Source organism: Eumetopias jubatus, unplaced genomic scaffold, assembly GCF_037043125.1.
Source record: "Eumetopias jubatus isolate StellerSeaLion01/CBP00866 unplaced genomic scaffold, mEumJub1_p1.0 scaffold_9, whole genome shotgun sequence".
NCBI classification, from domain to species: Eukaryota; Metazoa; Chordata; class Mammalia; order Carnivora; family Otariidae; genus Eumetopias; species Eumetopias jubatus.
The window spans coordinates 60,115,946-60,132,541 of record NW_028274815.1 but is presented as its reverse complement, the minus strand read 5'-3'; the positions used below and the strand labels follow the sequence as shown (position 1 = coordinate 60,132,541).

General features: G+C 39.6%; 1 pseudogene; it reads right to left on the bottom strand.

Annotated features, from left to right (window-relative positions):
• Positions 1 to 15,389: 15,389 nt before the first annotated feature.
• LOC114198318 (large ribosomal subunit protein eL29 pseudogene) lies at positions 15,390 to 16,010 on the bottom strand (annotated as a pseudogene).
• Between the last annotated feature and the right edge of the window lie 586 nt (positions 16,011 to 16,596).

Here is a 16,596-nt window from a genome sequence, read left to right as displayed (position 1 = left end):
ATCAGGTAGAAATGTAATAGTCCCAGTTCATGTTCTCTTAAAAGTTTATAATTTGTGGTTTATTGGACAGTTTTACAGGCCAGTCCCATCAAACCGTTTTAGAAGGCATCTCTAAGATGCTTTTTTTTTTTTTTTTTAAGGTTTTATTTATTTATTTGAGAGAGAGAAAGCAGGAGGAGAGGGCGGGGAGGGGTAAAAGGAGACTGAGAAGCCAACTCCTCGCTGGGCGAGGGGGTGGGGGCAGGGCTCCATCCCAGGACCCAGGGATCACGACCTGAGCTGAAGACAGATGCTTAACCAGTTGAGCCACCCAGGCGCCCCCTAAGATGTTTCTTAAGGCAGTTTATCTGTGAGTATTTTCCCAGTGCTGACATATATTGAAATGAGTCTTCTGCATATTTTAAAAGATTAACATATCCAAATAAAAAGATTAATTAATTCACAGAGACTTTCTCTGACTATAAGTGAGAAATTATTCTGGCGTTTACTCACTGTGAGTATAAAGAGCTCTAGATTAGGAATCTAGATTAGCTAAGACACCTGGCTCTAATTCCAGCTCTGCTCCTAAGCAAACTGCTTCATCCTTAGGAGCCGTTCTGAGCCTTAGAAACCCTTTCTATAAAGGAAGATTGAATTAAAAGACTGTAATATTCCTTCCAGCTCAGATAGCCAATGGTGCTTATCCGAAAGTACATTTAATTTCTTGAAATGACATAAGTAACTGTGAACATGAATTCCCAGTTAATACACTCATTGCTGTTGCTAGTACAGTCTCTGGGACCATTCTAGGGAAGTGGATGCTAAAACAAAGTTCAAATTTCTCAACTTAAATCATGATTGCTCTTCGACTGAGTAATTCAAAAGACTCAAAGAACAGGTTTGAGTAGGCCCACTTATATTTAATACTGGCTGAGAAGAAAAGTGAAATGTGATGAAAGATACACTGAAATTAACCTGAAGCAGACCCTTTGCTATTTGCAGGTCTATAGTGGGACCACTTTACTTACCAGCTTTGTTCTGTGACCTTATAAGTGTCTCTTGAGCTTCCAGCACTTGATTTTCCCCTCAGATACATTTCCCCTATACTGCTTATCTTGTAACATTAACTACTGTGTTACAAATGTATGAGCCAAAGCTAATTTTTTAAGAAACTTGAGTGAGAGGAAATCAATCTTTCAAGGTCCCTAAAGTCCTGAGATCATAAAGAAAGGGCTAAAGAAGTAATTTCTGGCTTCTTGCTTTTGATTTCCTTCTTAGTTTCAGTTTTCTTTTTTTGAAACTCTCTCCCCAGAACTTCCACGGCATATATAGATGCTCATAAACAAAACAATGACGAATACTATGCTGTGAGAAAAGGTCACAGCCTGCGCAGCCAACAGACACTGCCAGGCTGGCTTGTTAGTGGAAATTTACAAATGATAATGGGGCTGCCACTTTTGCTTTAAGAGCTACTCCCACTTGGGGACCTGAAACTGTGTAGTCACCAAAACAGCAAAAAGTAGTTAATTCTTTGGTTTATTGAAAGGAGCCCTATTGATCAAATTCATGTAAGGTAATTAGTTAATTTTACACTTTATCACAGTTTGGCAACCACAGACACTTCAGCACTTAAAAGTGGCCACATTTAATTATTGTTGAGTTACAAAATTATGGGCTATGCCCATTACTATAAATCTAATCTTAATACAGTGCAAACTTAAAATTCTAAGAATTGTTTTCAGTTTGTCTCTCTGTTCTGAGATTGTGTGTGTGTGTGTGTGTGTGTGTGTGTGTGTGTGTTTGTTATGTAAAACTCAAGTCTAATGACTGTTTTGAAAAGATCTAGGCAAAGGGTCATGACAACAATTCAGCTATTTAGCACAACTCTCTGTAAACAAATCACCAGAGAAAGGCTTAAAGTGAGGTAATAATTCCGGCTCATTGTCAGAGAATAAACACCAGGCATCTATAGACATGTTTAATTAATTCCTGCACTCTCTTCAAATACTAGCATTTTGTGACTTGAAGGAAATTGCCCACATGGCTGAGCTATGCATCTCTAAAAACTGTGTAATTTAAGTATGGATTTATGTATGGAACATACAGGAATCTCAGTAATATTTTGGAATTAACATTTATTTCACAGAAAAGGCAAATAAAGTGGAGAATAAAAGATGGCAAGGGAGACATCAGACACAAGTAACAACAATGCAAGCCAAGCTGCGCTCTGTTAGAGGTGTAAACAAACTACCCCCTCAGCACCAAGGAGGAGCAATTTAAACCAGATGGGAGGACAAGCTTCACAGAGAAAGGGCAGTGACTCCTAAGTTGTTCTGGGAAGATGAGTACTGTTTTGATTAATAAAGGAGAAGAGGAAGGCATTCTAGTTAGAGGAATATCAGGGACACAGAAAAGTGAAAAGCACTACCTGGGACGGTCCTGGGTGAAAAGTGGGAATGGTGGAGGGAAGTAGGTTAGGGACTCATTTTAAACAGCCTTGAATGTGGACCTAAAAAGTGTGAATCCGTCAAAGAAAGGTAATTTTTTCCATTTTTGTGTCTTCATTTTTTCAAATTGAAAAATGTAAGTTGATATTATAAACACTTAAATACTAAATACTATAAAAAGTAGTGAGAAATACTGTGAGAAGTAGAAAGTTAGTCTTTCATAATTCCACAACCCTGGCGATAACTATTGTTAAAATTTTGATAATACCAATTTGCCCTAACAATTATTGCTAAATTGCCCTCTAAAAAGCTGGTATCTAGTAACGTTCACCAATAGTGGATAAGGCTTCTTGTTTTCCTACATATTTGCCAATACTGTGTATAGAGGAAAATGGTATGATCATATCTGTGTTTTAAGACCATAGTTCTTTTTTTTCTTTTAAGATTTTATTTATTTGACAGAGAGAGACATAGCTAGAGAGGGAACACAAGCAGGGCTTCCCGCTGAGCAGGGAGCCCAATTATCCCAGGACCCTGGGATCATGACCTGAGCCAAAGGCAGACACTTAACGACTGAGCCACCCAGGTGCCCCTAAGACCATAGTTCTGATAGCAATGTAAAGAAGGGACTGAAAGCTGAAAGCTACTGAATTCACAGTATAGTCAGAAAATCATTAAAATATTGTTACAGGATTTTTTCCTCTGTCGGTGGTGCCCGTGGTTCTTGATCGCACCACTTCAAAGAATGAAGAGGTAGACCTGACAGAGTTGTGGGCAGCAAAGCAAGGTTTATTGAGTGATAGTAAAGTTTAGAGTACAAAGCTCCCCCAGAGGAAGGGACCCAAGAAGGTTGCCACCAGAGTTTCTAAGTCTAGGGGTTTTTATGGGCTTGTTAATGGTCTGTTTTCATCTGATTAACCCTCCCTGCGCCTGTCATCCAATCAGGTTTTTGTCACCTATCTATCACATGGGAAAGGGTGGGGGCTCCCTTCAGGGTGGTGTAAAATCCTTTTAAGGGTGGTTTTCTCTTAGTGTGGGGGCCCCTTGTCCCTGTCTCCCTGCCTTCCAACTATCCTTCATCAATATTCCAGTCAAGAAAATGTTGAATGGCTCGCCTAGGGTAGGGCCAGTGGGGATCGAAGATGGGAGTGGAAATAGAGCATTACAGAAGTGGAACTGAGATAACTTTCTTTTTCTTTAAACAGGCAAGACGAAAGAGAAGGAGGTGTTAAAGAAAACCGGAGTTTTAGCTTGGGTGTTTGAGTTCCCTATTATGGGAATAGGGAACCCATAATGAGGAATAATTTTTTTTGCAAAGAGTTGCAAATGAGCCTATTTATACATTAAGTGGGACTTCCCTCTTCCTATTCTACTATTTGTGACCTTTTCGTATTGCTTTAATGATAATGTTGCATCAGTTTTCCCTATTTTACATCTTTTTTTTAAAGTAATCTCTACCCCCACCCAACATGGGGCTCGAACACATGATCCCGAGCTCGAACACATGATCCCGAGGTCAAGAGCTGCATGCTCTACTGACTGAGCCATCCAGGCACCCCAACTCTTTTACCATCTTTTTTTTTTAACATCTTTGATTTTTCACTTTTCCACTGGAGTCCTCCCCCTAAAAGCATGTTCAACTTGTGCCTTTCTTCAACTACAACATTATTCTAGTTTCTCCTTTATTACTCCCATTGCCTCTACTTTTTTTTTAACCACCACTTACCAATGCATTAATTCATTTATTTAACTAATATTTATGGAGAGCTTTCAATATACCAGGCATGGTCTACATGATGGGGAACAAAGTAAATAAAAAGGACAAAAATCCCTGCTTTCTTGGAGCTCATGTATTGTTCTACTTACTCATTATTTTCTTCTCATCTGCTTCCACGTTGTCCTGGAATTGTTCTTTTTAAAGCTGACACTGACTTCAAGATTCTTAAATTTAAGTGCCATTTCTTGGTCTCTTTGACCTCTCTGCAGCACTTGACATTGTTGACAGCTATCTATTCCAAAGCCAAGACCTTATCATAGCTATCGTTCATGCATTCCCTAGAGAACATGAAGAATGTTTTGGTACCAGTAGATATCCAATACATTTTAATAGGTAGAGATTAAGTTGAGGGCATTCCAAGTGCAAAAATGAAAGGGCAGGAAGCCATGGGCCATTTTGAGGAATATTCAGTTCAGTTTAGCCATAAGTGATAAGGAGGAATACTATGGCATACAATTGTATGCCAAAAAACAAGATAACTTAAATGAAATACACAAATTCCTAGAAAAACACAGACTACCAAAACTAACTCAAGAAGAAATAGACAATTTGAATAGATCTACAACAAGTCAATAGATCAAATTAGTAATAAAAAACTACCCACAAAGAAAAGCCCAGGCCCATATGGCTTCACTACTGAATTCCACCAAACATAGGTGTCATAGGTACAATCAACCCTGATGTTGGAGGAGTTTATACTTTACCTTATCATTAATGGACTGCTGAAGGTTAGGAGAGTTAAATAACATAAGGGCAGGGTCAAATTATTCCCCTTTCCGAACAGAGATGCTGATAAACCATCTGGGTCAATATACTCTAAAACTGGGCTAGATCCTGGCTCTGGATCTTCCAGGTCCAGGTTCTATGATATTTATTGCTTGACTGGACATTGAATCCTAAGACTGTGAAGTATTCCAGTATTTCTGAGCTGGAATGTGGTAACAGAAGCAGTCATAAATATACTAAATCCAAGAATCACCCACAAGAATACCATCTACTTGCCTAGAAATTAGTCTAAAAGTAGGTTATGCTGGTATGAAGTAGGTGGCTTACTGCTGCCTTAGGAAGTTAGTGTCACTTTAGCTAAATCAGGCCAAACTTGCTTTCACAATCTTTAGTAAGGAATCAAAACTACTCAGAAAATGTGACCAAAGTTTATGTCAAGCCATAGTCATAACCATCATCCAAAATTGTCTTCCATATTATATAACCCAAAAATAAGCTTTCTCCTTATACCTCTTCATTTCTAATTCTGTAGAAAGATTTACTAAAAATATGAACACAGATTCTTCTATTGTCTCACAAAATTATATTACTTCTGTACATTGTCTTACTTCTGTTATAGGTATTACCAGGCTATTACCTTGTCAGCTCCTGCACTTGAGGGCAGGAACACGACCTTTATTACTCAGGCAGCAGTCTGCTCACTTTAAGCATATTCAATGCATATTGGTATGATTTTTCATCCATGTTCTTCTCACTTTTCTCTTTCTGCTTGGCAGTCTCTATGGAAAATCTAGTGTTCCATTTCCCCTATTATCTTCATTCATTCATTTACCAAATATTTACTGAACATCTTCTATGTTCCAAATACTGACATAGGCTCTTGGGATTTGGTAGTGAACAAAATCCTTGCCCTCATGGAAATTATGATCTAGAAAACAAGGCAGTTGATAAGCAAACAGATATGTAATGGCATTGGTAAGTGCTATGTAGAAAGAGTCAGGAGCTAGAGAGTGACTAGGTTGATAGGTAGTCATCATATTCTATCAGAGACCAGAAAGCAAGAAGAAACTTTGCAGATATCTAGAGGAAGGGTATTCTGGACAGAGGGAACAGAAAATACAAATACTCTAAGAGATGAATGTGCTTGGTGTGTACAAAATAGGACGAAAGCCAGTATGCAACACAGTACACAGGGATGCCTGGTAGAAAATGAGGTTAGAAAAAAGGTGGGGGAGAAAGGAGGAGAAAGAACAACTGACAGCACAGAAATAAAAAGGATTATAAGAGAAGATTATGAAAAATTATATGCCAACAAATTGGACAACCTAGAAGAAATTGGATGAATTCCTAGAAACATATAATTTCCCAAAATTGAATCAGGAAGAAATAGAAAATCTGCACAGACTGATTACTAGTGATGAAATTGAATCAATAATAATAAAAAAACCCCAACAAATGAAAGTCCAAAACCAATGGCTTCATAGGTGAATTCTACCAAGCATTTAAAGAAAAGTTAATATCTATTCTTCTGAAACTATTCCAAAAAATATAAAAGGAAGCAAAGCTTCCAAATATATTCTATGAGGCCAGCATTACCCTAATGCCAAAATCAGATAAAGACATTACAAAAAAAGAGGCCAATATCTTTGATTAACAAAGGTGCAAAAATTTTCAACAAAAATTAGCAAACTAAAGTCAATAATACATTAAAAAAAATCATTTACCACCATCAAGTGGGATTTATTCCTGGGATGCAAGGGTGATTCAATAGTCACAAATTAATGTGATACATTTTACATTAACAAGAGGAAAAACAGGGGTGCCTGGGTGGCTCAGTTGGTTAAGTGTCTGCCTTTGGCTCAGGTCATGATCTCAGGGTCCTGGGATCAAGCCCCACATCAGGGGCTCCTTGCTCAGAGGGGAGCCTGCTTCTTCCTCTCCCTCTGCCTGCCTTTACCCCTGCTTGTGCTCTCTCTCTCTGTTAAGTAGATAAATAAATTTCTTAAAAAAAATAAATAAAATTCATATGGAATTGCAAGGGATCCAGAATAACCTAATTAATCTTGAAAAAGTAGAGAAAGTTGGAAGACTCACACTTCCTGATTTCAAAACTTACTACAAAGCAACAATAATCAAGACAATGTGGTACTGGCACAAGGAGAGACATATAGATCAATAGAATAGAATAGATAGTCCAGAAATAAATCATACATCTATGGTCAATTGATTTTTGACAAGAGCGCCAAGACTATTCAATGGGGAAGAATGTTCTTTCTGACAAATGATGAGAAAGCTAGATAACCACAGTCAGAAGAATGAAGTTGGAATTTTATCTTACACCATTTGCAAAAATTAGCTCAAAATGGATCAAAGACCTAAATGTAGAAGCTAAAACTATAAAACTCTTATAAGAAAACATAGGGGGAAATCATGATTTGGGATTTGGCAAAGGATTATTAGATATGACACCAAAAGCATGAGCAATAAAAGAAAAAAACATAATTTTTGACTTCATCAAGATTAAAATCTTTTGTTTTTCAAAGGAAACCATATGGATCCCATTTAAACCTTATGTTTTAGCTGGCTTTCTCTGACACTGCTCCAGCAGGAGAAGGATGGGAGATGGGGGAGTGGCTACCTCATTATTGCCGGTTGGGCTATAGAAGTTCATTTGGGGGGGCACCTGGGTGGCTCAGATGGTTGAGCATCTGCCTTCGGCTCAGGTCATGATCCCAGGGTCCTGGTATGGAGCCCCGCATTGGGCTCCCTGCTCAGCGGGGAGTCTGCTTCTCCCTCTCTCTCTGCTGCTCCCCCTGCTGTGCTCTCCCTGTCTTACAAATAAATAAATGTTTAAAAAAAAAAGTTCATTTGGGTACTGGACTCTCTCAGCCTCTACTCAACCTGTGTTGGCACCTGAGGAGGCGTGCTTTTCATTACCTATAGGTGGATATGTGAGTTCCAGCTCTTTACTAGGCCTCCACTGATACTTCCCTGGTAGGGAGAGGTAAGGGGCCTTAACACTCCTCATGTGGACTCCAGTGACAACACAGGAGTGGGAGTGAGTGACCTCTGGCCTCATTACTACCAGTGGTTGTGAAAGTCCTGACTCTCCACTAGGTTTCCTCTGATACCACACTGGTGGTGATGGTGGCGGGGAGGGTTAAGCCACTTCATTACAGCCTGGCAAAAGTGGAAGGGTGAGCTCTCCACTTGGCCTCTACTGACATGGGTGGGGTTGGGGCCACAGTTTTTTTTTCTATCATGTTTGGCTGGAGTAGGGCTTTTGTTGCTTACAAGTCTGTCTTGCTAGGCTGTCCTTTTTGGCTAAAGAGAGTAGGCTTTTGTTGGGGGCTTTCCTTTTTTTTTTTTCTTGTTAAGTAATCTCTACACCCAATGTGGTGCTCAAACTGAGGACCCCTAAATCAATAGTCACACGCTCTACCCACTGAGCCAGCCAGGTGCCCTTGGGGCTTTCCTTTAATTTGTGCTAGTTGCCAGCTTCCAAGTCTAAGTTATAGGAGGCAGAAAGACAACCCAGAGGACTTACCATGTATTGTGCCTTGGGTCCCAAGGTCTCTAATCTACCTTCTCTCCATCTTTTAGTATCTTCCTATGTTTGTTTTCAAATTACAGACTGTTAAACATGAAGAAATCTTTGGAGATGATCCTGTTTAATCACCTTATTTTACACTAGTAGAAAATGAATCCCAAGGTTACAAGCTAGTTAGCTCAATGTCAAGTGTTCACAGTGTTTTTCAGTGCATAATATTGCCTCGATCTTAATGGCTTTGTTTCATTTTGTTAGGTGTGTACTCAAACTGATTGAAACTTTTTCATCCAGATGTTCAAGTTTATGTTTTGTTCAGTGAACAATCAAACTTAATTTGTAAATTAAACTTAGGAATCATTTTCTATTGTATAAGTTTGAATCAAAATAAATTTTTATAAGATACTGAATATTTCTCTGTGCTAATATACTTTGTAAAATGGGCCTTGTTATCAACCCACAGGTAATGTTCCATCTCTAAAAGCTCTGACATGCAAAAATGTCCCAGGGGTTTTTATTTAAACACCAGTTATTAACTTGATGCCGTTCTTTTAGGAAATTTGTTGGTTTCCCCATGGTATTTTGTGTTTGCTTAATTTTCTATTGGAGTACCTGTCTTGTTTTAAATCATTCATCAACGTATGACTCCACTGAAATAACTGCCAATGGAAGATATTAATTTAATCTTTTTAAATTGTTGTACAACTGAGTTTTCCAAAAGGATTTCCTAAATTGCTTCATAGATAAGTTGAAAGGAATTATTTCTCTTTCTTCCCAAGTACTGGGCAGATACCAAATATAAAGCCATACTATTTAGTCTGTCAAAACTCCATATTGTAACTGGTAATTTGTTTTCCTAATTGTGAGTTAGGAAGGTCTCAAAGAGACTAATTCTGACAGTTCTGGGTAGCATTTTTTTTTTTTTAACATAAGGCTGTGTTTGCACATTACAAGGCAGTCTGAAAATACTGACAAAAATGTCCTGAAAACATTAATGATTCTACCAACCCAGGGACTTAATACCCCTTGACATCAAGGTGTAGCCTTCCAGACATTTTCCTAGGACATGTTTAAATTTATTTTATTTTTTAAATATTTTATTTATGTATTTGACAGAGAGAGACACAGCGAGAGAGGGAACACAAGCAGGGGGAGTGGGAGAGGGAGAAGCAGGCTTCCCGCGGAGCAGGGAGCCCAAAGCGGGGCTTGATCCCAGGACCCTGGGATCATGACCTGAGCCGAAGGCAGACGCTTAACGACTGAGCCACCCAGGGGCCCCGGACATGTTTAAATTTAAATGTATATGAATATTTTAGTAGAAAAAACCCTCAGTTATGGCAATTCTGCTGTATTTAGCACAGGGCCTGGGACTCTTAGGCTATTAGAAAGAAGGAAACATGTCCTGATACGTAACATTTGTTTGGGGGCTTGTGTTATTAATCTTTTTTTAAATTAGCACTTTAGGCTTATGTAGGTATAAGCTTTTGGACTTAATTCATGTTATACTATTCTACTTTGGTAGTAATAGGCTTTCAACCATAGGAAACAATTTTTTTTTTTTTGAGAGAAAGTGTGTGTGTATGTGTGTGTGTGTTTGTGTGCGCGCGCACGCGCGCGCACATGCATTGAGAGTGCAGAGGGAGAGGGAGAGAGAGAGAGAATCCCAAGCAGGCCCAGTGCAAGCCAGACAGGGGCTGATATTATGACTCTGAGATTATGACCTGAGCTGAAATCAAGAGTCAAACGTTAAACTGACTGAGCCACCCAGACACCCCACTATAGGAAACATTTTTAAGAACTAGATGAGGATAAGAATGAAAGAAAGGAGAAGGCAGAGTGAGACTCCTTGATTTCTAAAGTAGTCATTATTTGGGGTTATTTCTGGGCTATTTACCATGCCTAAGTACTAATATCTCATTCTATTAGTTATGAATCAAGAAATGTTTATTAAGCCCCGTAATCATTTTCTTTTTAAAAAGTAGCATTTATGGGGCATGTGGCTGGCTCAGTCAATTAAGCATCTGCCTTTGGCTCAGGTCATGATCCCAGGGTCCTGGGATGGAGTCCTGCATCTGGCTCCCTGTTCAGCGGGGAGCCTGCTTCTCCCTGTGTCTCTGCCCCTCCCCCTGCTCATGGTCGCTCTCTATCTCTTTCTTTCTTTCCTTTTTTTAAGATATTATTTATTTGTTTGACAGAGAGATACACGCGAGAGAGGGAACACAAGCAGGGGGAGTGGGAGAGAGAGAAGCAGGCTTCCCGCCGAGTGGGGAACCCCACGCGGGGCTCGATCCCAGGACCCTGGGATCATGGCCTGAGCCGAAGGCAGATGCTTAACGCCTGCACCACCCAGGTGCCCCCCCCTTTCTAATAAACAAAGACTTCTAAAAAAAAAACTAGCATTTATTATTTTCTTGACTTTAAAAAATAATGTTCATTATAAACAATATGAAAAAATTAAAAGATAAAGAAAATTTAAATGACCCCAATCTTACTATTCAGCAATAACTACAGATAACATTCTTATCTAGTTGCTTCTCATCCTTTTTCTATGCCTATACATGTATTTTTACAAACTTGGGATGATAGTCTATAAGATCACATGAATTTGAAACACATTTTAAAATTTCTGTAAATTTTAAATGACCATATTTTAAGTAAGCATAAATTGATATATTAATTTATTTAAAGATTTTACTATTGTTTAGATTAGATTTTCCAATCTTTGACATTATAAATGCAGTGAACATGTTTTATATCTAAATCTTTGCTTTAATTTCTATCTTCTTTGGATAGATTTCTAGGAAGGTAGTTATTGGATCAAAGGTCATGAGCTTTTTAAAGATTCTTAATATACCTTGCCAAAAAATATCTTAAGAATTCAAAGTATAGTTTTGAAATTGTATTTCAATTTTTATCATACAGACATAGGAATTCAAGGTGATATGCTGCTGGACAGGGGGAAAATGTGCATTTATAATGGATAACACATCCATATATTAAAGTTGCTGCTACCTCTTCAGAATGGTTCTAGTAAATGGCACATTTCTGGAATGAATCATTATACATTCTATGAATAAATTAAGAAAACCATACTAGGAATTAGTTGGAGTAGAAACATTTTTAGTAGTTTATCAATCATAGGCTTATGCATATCTGAGAAGATGCAGCTGCTTTCACTGCCAATTAAATTGCACTAATATTAAACAAATGTTAAGGAAGTAAAATAGTAAAGAGAGGAACTACCATCAGGAAGGCTAGGTGCTCCACACAGAGGTCTCATCTCAGGCTCTGTGCTTTTCCCCAACTACCCATCCTGGTTATATCTGATTAACAAGAAAGGTGATTTTCTACTTTTAGGCTCAAACTTGGGAAGAACTCTCCTTATGGCAGCACTGGGTCAGTTTCCTCCTGCATTTCACAAAGGGCGCTAAATATGCATCCTAACCAAGTGCCCTAACTCATGCTTTCTCTCTCCATCATTTTCTTTTACACCAAGATATGTCACTGTCTTCACAATAGCCACTGAAGAGACTATTCTCTTGGAAAACTTTAAGTTGTGCAGAATTTCTAACCATGAAATCTCATTGGTCATATCCTATCCTGAGGTCTTGTGGAGTTTGTCATTACTGGGGCTGTTAAATTGACCAATACATATGTATCTGTATTGGGTGGGGACGGCCACTACCAGTTTAAGCATCCTAAGAAAGCCAGTTTTATTACTTCTGGGAGAAACTGAGCTGTTTGATGCCCTGTTTCTACATGTGCGTAAGTGACCATAATTGTTCAGAATACTCAATTCACAAAATATTTGATTTGTAAATTGTAATTAAAGCCTTAAATTCAAAATATTTCTGAAATTGGTGAAACTTCAAAATGGAGTGTGATACAATGAAAAAGGAGTCAGTATATTCTTTTTAAACAGCCAAATATAGCCTTTAAACACAAATGCAATTGTGTGCCTTGCTTGTTTCAACAACCGTTCAAATAAGCTTTTTTAGGGGCGCCTGGGTGGTGGCTCAGTCGTTAAGCATCTGCCTTCAGCTCAGGTCATGATCTCAGGGTCCTGGGATCGAGCCCCGCATCGGGCTCCCTGCTCAGTGGGAAGCCTGCTTCTCCCTCTCCTACTCCCGCTGCTTCTGTTCCCTCTCTCGCTGTGTCTCTCTCTGTCAAGTAAATAAATAAAATCTTTAAAAAAAATAAACTTTTTAAAAAGATTTATTTATTTATTTTTAGGGAATCAAGTAAGTTTTAATTGAAAATAAAAATGTTTAAATACTGCTACACAGCTTATAATCACAGTGCTTAGTACAGTACATTATTATACACAGAAAATGTGACTTTAATGCATACTACCAGCAAAAGTATCTCACCTTTTTATTTTTATTTTTTTTAAGATTTTATTTATTTATTTGACAGAGAGAGAGACAGCAAGAGAGGGAACACAAGCGGGGGGAGTGTGAGAGGGAGAAGCAGGCTTCCCGCTGAGCAGGGAGCCTGATGCAGGGCTCTATCCCAGGATCCTGGGATCATGACCTGAGCTGAAGGCAGACGCTTAATGACTGAGCCACCCAGGTGCCCAGTATCTCACCTTTTTTTTAAAAAAGATTTATTTATTTATTTTAGTGGTGGGGGGGAGGAGGAAGAGAGGGAGAGGGAGAGAGAATCTCAAGCAGACTCCCCTCCAACCAGAGGTGGGGCTATATCCCAGGACCTGAGATCACAACCTGAGCCCAAATCGAGTTGGATGCCCAAACAACTGAGCCATCCAAATGCCCCTAAACATTATTTCTAATACAATATTTAAATCACTTTGTGGGTGCCTGGGTGGCTCAGTTAGTTAAGTGTCTGACTTCAGCTCAGATCATGATCTCTGGGTCCTGGGATTCTGTTTCTCCCTCTCCCTTTGCCCCTCCCCCACTCATTCTCTCTCTCTCTCTCTCTCTCTCTCTCTCAAATAAACTTAAAAAATATTTAAATCACTTTGTATCTCATTGAAATAAAAGTATGGTTAAACGTTTCTTCAGGAATATTCTGTCCTCTGACACTATCATTTGAATAGACCAGTTTCCAAAGAGCTTTTTCCATACACAGTATCATGCAATCCTTCCTACAGCCACCCAAATAGGTACCAGTCCCATTTTTATTTTTTTATTTTTATTTTTTTAAAGATTTTATTTATTTATTTGACAGAGAGATAGAGAGCACAAGTAGGCAGAGAGGCAGGCAGAGGGAGAGGGAGAAGCAGACTCCCACTAAGCAGGGAGCCCAATGCGGGACTCAATCCCAGGACCCTGGGATCATGACCTGAGCCGAAGGCAGACGCTTAACCGACTGAGCCATCCAGGTGCCCCAGGCAGTCCCATTTTTAAAGAAAAGAAAATGGGGCTGCCTGGGTGGCTCAGTTGTTAAGCGACTGCCTTCAGCTCAGGTCATGATCCCAGGGTCCTGGGATCGAGCCCTGCATTGGGTTCCCTACTCAGCGGGGAACTTGCTTCTCCCTCTCCCACTCCCCATGCTTGTGTTCCCTAACTCTGTCAAATAAATAAATAAAATCTTAAAAAAAAAAAAAAAGGAAAGAAAACGACCTGAGCCAAAACCAAGAGCTGGATGGTTAACTGACTGCGCTGTCTGGCTGCCCCCAAAAGTATCTAATTTTTTAATGTTCTGTACTTGGAACATACTTTTGTTATACAGATTTGACACCACATACTTCAGATGTCTTTTCCAGTTTTGTTGGAAAGTTTGCTTGGTTGATTTCCAAAACAGACTTGCATGCCCCTTAGCCGTGGTAGCATCCTGGTTGTTGTTTCTATATATCTGTATCTTAAGTTTAGGAAGATCAACTAAATGAACAATCCTTAACTGTGGTGTCACCAAACTTCAGTATGTTAATTCTATCTCTCTCTCTCTTTCCTCTCTCTCTCTATATATATCTCACCTCCATCTCTTTTTCCTCTGAAACTATCATGTATGAAATCATTATAATGTTGGTTTTTTAAACAAGATTTTATTTATTTGAGAGAGAGAGAGAGAAAGCACAGGGGAAGGAGCAGAGGGAGAGGGATAAGCAGACTCTGCCCCCCTACCCCCCGGCATGATTTTTTAAAATTAACTTTACTGGGGTATAATTTACATAAAATGTATCTATTTAAATTGTACATTGTGATGCAGTTAGATAAATGATACACCCACATTCTGGGTGTTTTTAAGATTTTTTATTTATTCATTTGAGAGAGAGAGAGTGTGAGAGCAAAGCAGGGGGGAGGGTCAGAGGGAGAGGGAGAAGCAGACTCTGCACTGAGCAGGGAGCCTGACATGGAGCTCCATCCCAGGACCCTGGGATCATGACCTGAGCAGAAGGCAGACACTCAACTGACTGAGCCACCCAGGAGCCCCTCTGCATGGTTTCTAATTTGGAGAAATGGGTGACCTGAGTTCAATCCTAAACTGGTCACTTACTAGCCATGTGACCTTGGGAAAGTTACCTTAACTTCTCAAAGCCTTGATTCTTCTCCCTGTAAAATGAGGATAATGATCTCACAGAATTGTAAAGGTACAGTAAAATAATGAACAGTAGGGGTGCCTGGGTAGCTCAGTCGTTGGGCGCCTGGGTAGCTCAGTCGTTAAGCGTCTGCCTTCGGCTCAGGTCATGATCCCAGGGTTGGGCTCCCTGCTCCGCGGGGGGGCCTGCTTCTCCCTCTCCTACTCCCCCTGCTTGTGTTCCCTCTCTTGCTGTGTCTCTCTGTGTCAAATAAATAAAATCTTAAAAAAAAAAAAAGAACAGTAAATGTCCAGAATATAGCCTATTCTCACTTCACCTTTTATTACTAGGTGAGATAAAAAAAAACTTCGTATTTCTAAATTTCTACCTGGGGTCTTTCAAATAGAAATCTATGAACTCATCATTTCTTCCTCACTTCTGGCTGTTCACCATATTCATTTGTTTTATTATTTTTCTTCTTGACAGATCCTGCCTCATGTTTATTTGTATATATAGCACAGGAGGACACCAGCCCCATGCGACTAGAAGCTCAGGGAGGGGGAGGGTGTCACACCAGAACTTGTATCCTCACATTGGCAGAGAGAAGCCTCTACACTGTAGCCTTTATGGGGGCTTGGGAGCACCTTTGGGAGCCTGGGCCTTGGTTTGAGCCTTGGCCTTTGGCCCATAGAGCCTGAGACCCTTGGCAATATGGCACTGGCACATTTCCTGGGCTTGGGGTGAGCAATGTAGGCAAATTGACTGAGCTTGCAGCTGCCACCATTTAGGATCTTGGGTTTGATCTCCTTGGGCTTGACTAGGGCCTTGATAGCCTCAGCATGTCCACTCATGGCCTTGGTGGAGTTGTCCTGCATCTTCTTCAGGCCCTTCTTGTTATGCTTCCTGGCAAAGTACATGCTCCTCAGGATCTTGGGGTCTATCCCCTTAAGAGATTCTGATGTTTGTGGCCGGGGTTTTTTTCTTAATGCTGTTTCTATGCCATTTTCTTGACTCGTTGTGTGTGGTGTAGTTCTTGGACTTGGCCATGTCTGCATGAAACCTGCACCTCCTGAATTGTCTGGGACTGCCATATTCGTTTATTCTTTATGTCAGAGGCAGAAGCAACATTGGAGAAACAGCATGATATTATATCTCATTTGCCCACAATGCTCAGAATTTTCAGTGTATCCTTGTTAGCACTGACAGGCATATATGGTTGTATGTACCTTTCACTCTGCCACCAACCACCAACCACTGCTGAATAATTTCTAAAGGACAAAGTTTCACAACGAATAGGTAGTTATGAAGTCTCACAACTACACATTTCCTTATGCAAAAATTCACAGAAGCTAAAGGATACCTTCTATAATTGTTCAAGTACAATTCTAAGCACTTGAAGTAGGTGTTTTTTTTCCCTTTAAACTCCCTACATAGGCAAACAACTGTATGTCCTAAATCATCTAGCTTCATTTTGATCACAAGGGCTTACTCCAGCCAATGAATAACTTGTGAATACAATCTTATGTCAGACACAGAGAAACACAGATGACAATGGCTATATGTTGTTCTTGATTATGCCTGGGATTTTTATTCGTTGGAGGTTTCTCCCCCATTATCTTTCAGATACCTGAAAGGAACT